At 49.2% G+C, this 8,087-nt stretch overlaps 1 long non-coding RNA gene across 1 annotated transcript; it reads left to right on the plus strand.

Annotated features, from left to right (window-relative positions):
- Positions 1–4,160: 4,160 nt before the first annotated feature.
- LOC127463749 (uncharacterized) lies at positions 4,161–5,177 on the plus strand. Its single transcript, XR_007900922.1, has 3 exons — positions 4,161–4,417; positions 4,609–4,691; positions 5,073–5,177. It is a non-coding gene; the product is annotated as an uncharacterized LOC127463749 (long non-coding RNA).
- The last annotated feature ends 2,910 nt before the right edge of the window (positions 5,178–8,087 follow it).

The raw sequence follows: 8,087 nt of genomic DNA on the forward strand, positions 1-8,087 counted from the left end.
AAATGGTCACTAAGACCTTCAGCAATAACTGAAACCAAAGTTCTATCAACTCCTGGTGTTCGTCTTAAATGCCGAAGGGCATTTTGTACATATACATCATTAGTTAACCCTAAAAACTTCGTGGCATCAACATCGTCTATTATCACAGAGTCAACCCCTTGCTCCATTAATCTAACCATCCACATTTGTGCTCGTTCCCGAGGTTGCTGAGAATATTTGGATAAAAGATTTTTAATATCCTCTGGGAAGAAATCAGCAACTTCATCCTGCCTCACTCGGTTACCCTGGTTATCTATCACAGCCTTCGGCCGTACAGCAGGGGTTGCCCTTATTCTATGTGCCAGCTTATCTGCTGTTGATAACTTCTCTGAATTTTCTATAAAATTGTCCTCATCAGAATCATCACTATTACTCCATATGTTACCATCCCACTTCTCTGGATCCCAATCAGGGGAAGTGACTATAACTTGCACCCGTGGCCCCTGATCACTTCGGTCTATTTTCTTTTCTCTGCGCCGAACAGTTCTCACAGCATATTTCTCAGCTAAAGTAGCACATTTATCTTCTGCCCTGTTCTTTTCAGCCTGAAGGTCAAGTAAAGTCTGGTGTTGTACCAACTGAGTGGCTCTTAGAGCATTCAGCTGCTCCTGCAGTTTTTTGCATTTTTCCACAGTTAACTTGTATGCAGTAAGCAGTGCACCCCCCATTCGTCCAGCCTGTTCCAGATGACTGCTTGATTTAGTAGTAGGGGTAAACTGCTCCCAGTATTGCAATACCTCCATCGGGGTCTGCTGCCCCCAATACTCAAGAGGAATCTTTGTACATGCTTCCCACTTATTCTACAAAGTAATCTATGGCTCCTGCCCCAATTCTATTAATTCACGGGGAGGAGCTTTCTTAGGTTCATTGCCGCCTGCGGCTGACCCTCCTAACCACGTTTTCATCTTAATCTACTAATGTTCTCACTAACAATACAATGACAAAAGATTCTCAATTTTCAAGCTAAACACAATGAGACACACCAATCCACAAACAATGGCTCTTACGTCACAAAGAAACCTAACTACACATACACATCAAATCTAAAATCTTTATATACCAACCACAAAATACACACTCTACAATAACTGAATGAATCCTCAGAAAGACATATCTATGAGTGAAACAACAATAAAACCTAATCCACTGGGTATCTTCTAGGCTTTGATTCGCTCCACACCGAATACAATAAAAATTTAAAGTCTGATCTAGCCTTATCTCCTGGCTGCCTCTAGGTCCCAAGATATATTTATTACAATTAATACAACAAAGTCGTACATATAAACAACAGTTGCAAAAAGGACAAATCTTAATTCTAGCTCTCAAGAAGTGTGATCTACTCACAGTTAATTGCTCAGAACTACCTCCCATATGCAAAAAAAAACCAAAGCATATAAAACACAAGCATTGCCACCCATATAGTAACTTAATCAACAAGTACAACAAAAACCACTTTAAAACAAAGTAAAACAATTCTAAGATATGAACCCAGACACTGGCACTCATGGCACCCACACAGAGTTCACCACACACACAGGGACGCGGCTTCCCAGGCTATGCTCTCCACCTGGGAATCTCCCTTTTACACAACACACACGGGGATGCGGCTCTCTAGGCTGTGCACTCCACCTGAAGATCTCCCACCAATACACAGGGACATGTCAGCTGAGCACTCCACCAACGAATTCCCTGGGGCACTGCTTATTCCTCCATGTATCCTGCCGACTACGCCAATTTATGTAGCAGTACGTTCGGATACATGTCCGGAATAAAGACAAGTGCCAAAAAATACTCAAGCACACAAAATATCTTTTATTACAGTGAGAATAATAATAATAGTAATAAACTTAACAAGAGGGATTAAAAACTAAAAGAGAAAAAAAAAGGGGTACAAAATAACTATCTTATCGGGTGGCATTAAAACAAATACTATGAACAGCATTTAATACAGTATTAACTAGTGAAAAAGGGATACCAAAAAAAAAAAGGATCTTAATACAATATTATGGATAATTGGCAGTTGGGAGGCAGGGCTGAAAACAGGAAACAACAGCCCTTATCCCCGGGAAAGAAAGACTGGAAGCTTTGGCTTTGTGGTGCAGTACGTGGACAATTCTGGGGTCTCCATGGGCACCAAGAGCTTTCTGTGCTGGCACCTTTGGTGTGGGAGGAATCTTTGTTTGTATGCAATTTTGGGAGTCAGACTGTCTGTTGAGAGGCAGGGCTGAAAACAGTTAACAACAGTCCTTATCCCCAGGAAAGAAAGACTGGAAGCTTTGGTTTTCTGGTGCCGTTGATGGGCCAGGCTTGCCACTCCATTAACAGCAAGATCTTTCTGTGCTGTTCTCCCCACCTGTGGTTTGGGAGGAATCTTTGTTTGTATGCAATTCTGGGAGTCGGGTTGGCATTTGGGAGGTAGGTCTGAAAAATGAAAGAACAGTCATTTCACCAGGCAAGAAAGACTGGAAGCTTTGGCTTTCTTGTGTACTTGGTGGGTCAGCCTGGGCACTCTATGGGCAGCAAGAGCTTTCTGTGCTGGCACCTTTTTTCTGGGAGGAATCTTCATCCGTATGCAATTTTGGGAGTTGGGCTGTGTAGTGGGGGGAAACAGTTTTCCCCCTGCAGTTGTAAAATGGTAAAACCCCAGGGGGTGGTAACCCTTGAAGTTTTGAAGTTTTACCCAATGAGCGTTTCTGCAAAATTGAAACATATCTCAAGCAGAACGGAAGAGAAAGTAGTTTTAGTTGTTGTAGGAGTAGTAGCCATGTTGTAAAAGCTACGAGCATAAGGGGCAAGAGCCCCTCTGGGGGGCCACGGCTCCCCAGCCCCCAGTTGGGGTCATAGAAACTTGGAAACAGTGTTAGACTGGACTGGGGTCTGTGACTGAGAGGTTGGAAGTTTTTTTCCCTCCCCCGTGAGCAGCAGAAGCGGCGGTAAAAAACCAACACTGGCGGGAGAAGGTGGCAGAGAGCCAGAAGAGATAAGACCACGCAGCAACAACAGGCAGGCAGGAACACAGTGAGAACTCCTGGAAGGAAAGAAAGAAAGAGAACGAGAGCCGGCAGTAGCAGAGAGAGAGAGGAAGTTGGGGTAAGAACTGAAATAAAACCCCATACCCCTCTGAGACCTCCGAGAAAGGAGGAAGATGATGGGCTCTTACTTGAAAGAGTCTTAAAGTGCTACAGCACTTGCAGAAAGGAGTTGAAGAGCTCCAAGAAGAATGCAGAGGGTGACCTTGGCCCCCCCGCTGCTTGAGACAGAGCACAGAGCTCTGTAGGGACCTTGAATGCCCTGAAGATAAGGACCATCAAGAAGACCCCTGCGCTTCGTGATATGACGTGGTGATAGCACCCCTTTTCCTGGGAAACGCAGCCCACGGAAGAAGACCCTTGTTTGAAGACGAGTGGCCCAGGGGCTTGGATACCCCTCATGTGTACTGGCAGAGATCCAGCTGCTGCATGAGAAGAAGAGCGAAACAGATAGACCTGCTGCCTAGGAGACATTGCTGCTCTGAAAGTGGAAAAGGGATCTTTCCTTCTTCCCTCCTGGACTTTTATTTGGAGGGGAGAAGAGATTTGATCCATTGTAAATACTTATGTCATGGTAGAGATAGCTAAGATTGTATATAATGTATTGTAGTATTTATTTGTACAGTCATTGTAAAATATTCCCTTTCCCCCATTTTGAGTCTCGTGTGGTGTCTGGAAAAAACCCATCTCACATCGGGTTGAGATGTGGGAGGGGGCTTGGACTAGGGAACTGAATTTTGGAGCTCTCAAACCATGACAGGCTGGCAGCTGGGAGGCAGGTTTGAAAGCAGGAAACAACAGCCCTCATCCCCAGGAAAGAAAGCCTAGAACATTTGACTTGTTGGTTCAATTGGTTTGTCAGCCTGGAGACTCCTTGGGCAGCAAGAACTTTCTGTGCTGACACCTTTGGTGTGGGAGGAATCTTTACTTGTTTGAATTTTTGGGAGTCTGGCTGGCAGTTGGGAGGTTGGTCTGAAAAATGAAAAAACAGTCATTACGCCAGGCAAGAAAGACTGGAAGCTTTGGCTTTCTTGTGTACTTGGTGGGTCAGTCTGGGCACTCTATGGGCAACAAGAGCTTCCTGTGCTGGCACCTTTGTTCTGGGAGGAATCTTCATCTGTATGCAATTTTGGGGTTGGGCTGGCAGCTGGGAGGAACGTCTGAAAGCAGGAAACAACAGCCCTTATCCCCAGGAAAGAAAGACTGGAAGCTTTGGCCTTTTGGCGCAGTTGTTGGGCAAGTCTGGAGACTCCACGGTCAGCAAGAGCTTTCTGTGCTGGCACCTTTGGTGTGGGAGGAATCTTTGTTTGTATGCAATTTTGGGACTCAGGCTGTCAGCTGGGAGGCAGGTCTGAAACCAGGAAACAACAGCCCTTATCCCCAGGAAAGAAAGCCCGCAAGGTTTTACTTGATGGTCCGGTTGGTTTGTCAGCCTGGGTACTCTATTGGCAGCAAGAGTTTCCCGTGCAAGTACCTTTGGTGTGAGAGGAATCATCATCCGTATGCAACTTTGGGAGTCAGGCTGTCAGTTGAGAGGCAGGGCTGAAAACAGGAAACAACAGCCCTTATCCCCAGGAAACAAAGCCTGGAAGCTTTGGCTTTGTGGTGCACTTGGTGGGCCAGGTTTGGCAATCTATGAGCAGTAAGTGCTTTCTGTGCTGGCACCTTTGTTTTGGGAGGAATCTTTGTTTGTATGCAATTTTGGGATTTGGGCTGGTATTTGGGAGGCAGATCTGAAAAAATGAAAACAACAGCCATTACGCCAGGCAAGAAAGACTGGAAGGTTTGGTTTTGTGATGCAGTTTGTGGTTCAGCCAGTGCGCTCTATGGGCACCAAGAGCTTTCTGTGCTGGCACCTTGTTCTGAGAGTAATCTTTGTTCGTGTGCAATTATGGGATTCGGGCTGGCATTTGGGAAGCAGCTCTGAAAACATGAAACAACACCCTTTATCACCAGGAAAGGAAGCCTGGAAGATTTGGCTTTCTGGTTCAGTTGGTTTGTCAGCCTGGGCACTCCATAGGCAGCAAGAGCTTTCTGTGCTGGCACCTCTGGTCTGGGAAGAATCTTTGTCCGTATGCAGTTTTGGGAATTGGGCTGTCAGTTGTGAGGTAGGGCTGAAAACAGGGCAGAACCATGATTCTAAGTATGAGGAGAGACAGAAACCAGGAGACTTTGAAGTTCAACTGATGTTTCTACAGTCTCCCAGCTTTCCTCACATTAATGAAAATTGGCTTATTGAGGATAATGAGGATGCAACTTCTGCTATGGGGAATTCTAAGCATTCTGGGATCGGTAAGACAACCTGGTAAGTAACACTTGAGTCACTGGGGGGTTGTCTTGGGGGCTTGTTTCCTTTCTCTTTTCTGTCTCTAGGTTTCTCATTTTGTTTGCTACTTTCTTTGGAATAAATGTTGTTTTGTTCAGCTTTCAACTGTGTACTGGTTTTGGCAATCTCCCTGCTAGACGCAGACATAACAAACAAATGACAGCATCAGCAGATGCCTTTCCATTCCTCTTTCCCTTCCCATTCCCCGTTCCTCTTCCCTTCCCATTCCCACAGCCAACACACTATTCCATTTCTCACTTTAACAAAGCTCTTTTCTCCTTCAAGCCCCTCAAAAGCGCCAAGGCCACATAGGAGGCCACAGACAAACTGTAGTCCTCTTCCCACTTGACACCACCTTCCCCCTCACTGTCCTACAGGGAACACCAGGAATCTGCTCCCAGAGGCCTCTCCTTTCCCATCAGTAGCTCAGCACAAGGAGTTAAAGGAGCTCAAACCTTAGGCCACAAGAGCTGACAGCGAGGAAACTTGGGGAGCAAACTAATGCTGCTAACACGGACCCTGCTGAATCCAGCACACAATCACAGAACCCAAGAGTCCTTCAGCTTGGAAAAGACCTCCAAGCTCACTGAGTCTTGTGCAGCCCCTCCCCGACCACCTGCAGGGAGGGGATGATGCTTTGCACAAGCACCGAAAGGAATACTGTGAAAGCCATGGTCTGCAGGAGGACACAGATCGGGTTCAATCGCGATCCTCCCCGCCCCTCCCCCCCGCCCTGCTCCCGGCAGCCCCCGCGGAAGTTTCGACGTTCTATTGGGTGACTCACCGGCACAAGGACAGGGGCCCAGCAGAATTTGGCAATGATGTCATTCCAGCAGAGCCGTTCTATTGGCTGCGACCCACGAGGGAGCCCCAAAACCTGTTCGTGGTTTGGGGTCGAAGGAGAGCCGGCACGACCAGGAACGGGGGTGCAGAGGGTGTTCCAGTGCCCAGGAAAGGGGCAAAAAACTTTCCCCTCTCCCTCCCAGTGCCCCCTCAGCCCATCCCAGTGTCTCTCCCAGTGCCCCCTCAGCCCATCCCAGTCTCTCCCCTGCTCTCCCAGTGCCCCCTCAGCCCATCCCGGTCTCTCCCCTGCTCTCCCAGTGCCCCCGTCCATCGAGGTCCCAGCCCGGCCCTGCTCCCTGCTCTGCTCCGCCCTGGATTTCTCCCCTGCAGGGGCAGCTGAGGTGGCTCCAGGGCGGGCGGGAGCTTTCGGGGCAGGGGTGGCTCCTGACATGCTGCTGGAACCGCCCCTGTCTGGGCAGGCCCGTCAGCCTGGGGCACCTCCTCACCCGAGCCTGGGGGACGGGCCGGCAACTGGGAGGGGCTTTGAGGAGGAATGGGGAGGCTGAGAAGGGCTTGGGGGTCGTGGAGGTAACTGGGAAGGGGTTTGGGGGAGTTTGGGGGATTGGGAGGGAGGTTGGGGAGATTGGGGCAACTGTGAGGGGTTTTGGGGAATCGTCGGGGGTCTGGGAAGGGACTAGGAGAGTCTGACTTTTCTCCTGTTTTCCTCTCAAAGGCTAACGATGACTTCAACACCACATTTTCTGATTTCAAAACAGTAGACTCAACATCAGAAATCCATTCATGACTCCCCTGTCAGCACTCCATCCGAATGTCTGTGCACTCACTTTGACCTGAGAGAAACCTAGCCGTTTGCAGGACATTGACTGGGCAACTTTTCTTTTTGCAGGTGGAAAAGGGCAGATCAAGAAAAAACAGATGGGTCCAACAGAAGTGATGCTGCTTCTGTCAAAGACAGAGCAGAGGTCAAAAGCACTTTAGGAAGTTGCTTGAAGAAGCACTGTGCATTCCAAGTTACAGCTCAGCAGTCTCAGTGACTTGTCCAACATGAGAGCTCCTTTTCCATTTCTCAACCCCCCGATTCCTCAGGAGTAGGAAACTGAAAACACTGCCTCAGAAAAGCTCCTTTCCTTCCAAATAATTATGCTTTGCCCTTCCCATTTGATAGTGCTCTTGGAAATGTGCTGGTGTGATCTGGATCTGGGAGCAGCCCTGACCTCCCACAGCACTCATCCAACGGCAGGAAGACCTTGCCTGGCTCCTGCTGGGGTTCTCGCCACCCACCGACAGCTTCTCCTTTCAGAGGTGTGGGCAACTACCCAGGCAGGATGAGACCTGGCCCCGGCAGGCAGCAAAGTCCCTGCCCTGGCACGAAGAACCCCGGAGCACAGGGACCCTGCTCTGCAGGACAGCCCTGGGCACCCCTGGCTGCACCCCCACCTTCTCAGCCCGCAGCCATCCCTGGGAGAAGGAGTCCACCTGCGCTGTCCCTCTGACGGTGCTGCAGGGAAGGCCTGCCCTGGAGAACATCCTCCTCCGGCGCGACAGAGAAACTGGGAGAGTCCTGACAGATGTGCAAGGCTGTGGCATGTGGTAGCTTTAGGAGATTCCTCCAGGAACACAAGCGACATTGCCCTGCACCTGTAGACTCACTCTGCAGAGGAGTGTGAAGTTGTGTCCCCAAGTTGTGTCTCAGCTGAACACCTCCCATCTTTCTGCTGCCTTTAACCTCCCTCTGCCTTGCTTCTCTTCTCTCGTGCCTACAGGCAGTGCCCTCGACCCTGCTGGGCTGTGCAGAGGAGCTGGTCCTGGGCAGAGCTGTCTCTCTGCAGTGCTGCCCGCTTGCCAGGAGCTCCCTGTGTGCCAGGAGCCCGGCCCAGCTGAGTAGCACA

This window comes from Manacus candei, unplaced genomic scaffold (assembly GCF_025592945.1).
Source record: "Manacus candei isolate 608988 ecotype Guabito, Panama unplaced genomic scaffold, ASM2559294v1 h1tg000172l, whole genome shotgun sequence".
In the NCBI taxonomy this organism is placed as follows: Eukaryota; Metazoa; Chordata; class Aves; order Passeriformes; family Pipridae; genus Manacus; species Manacus candei.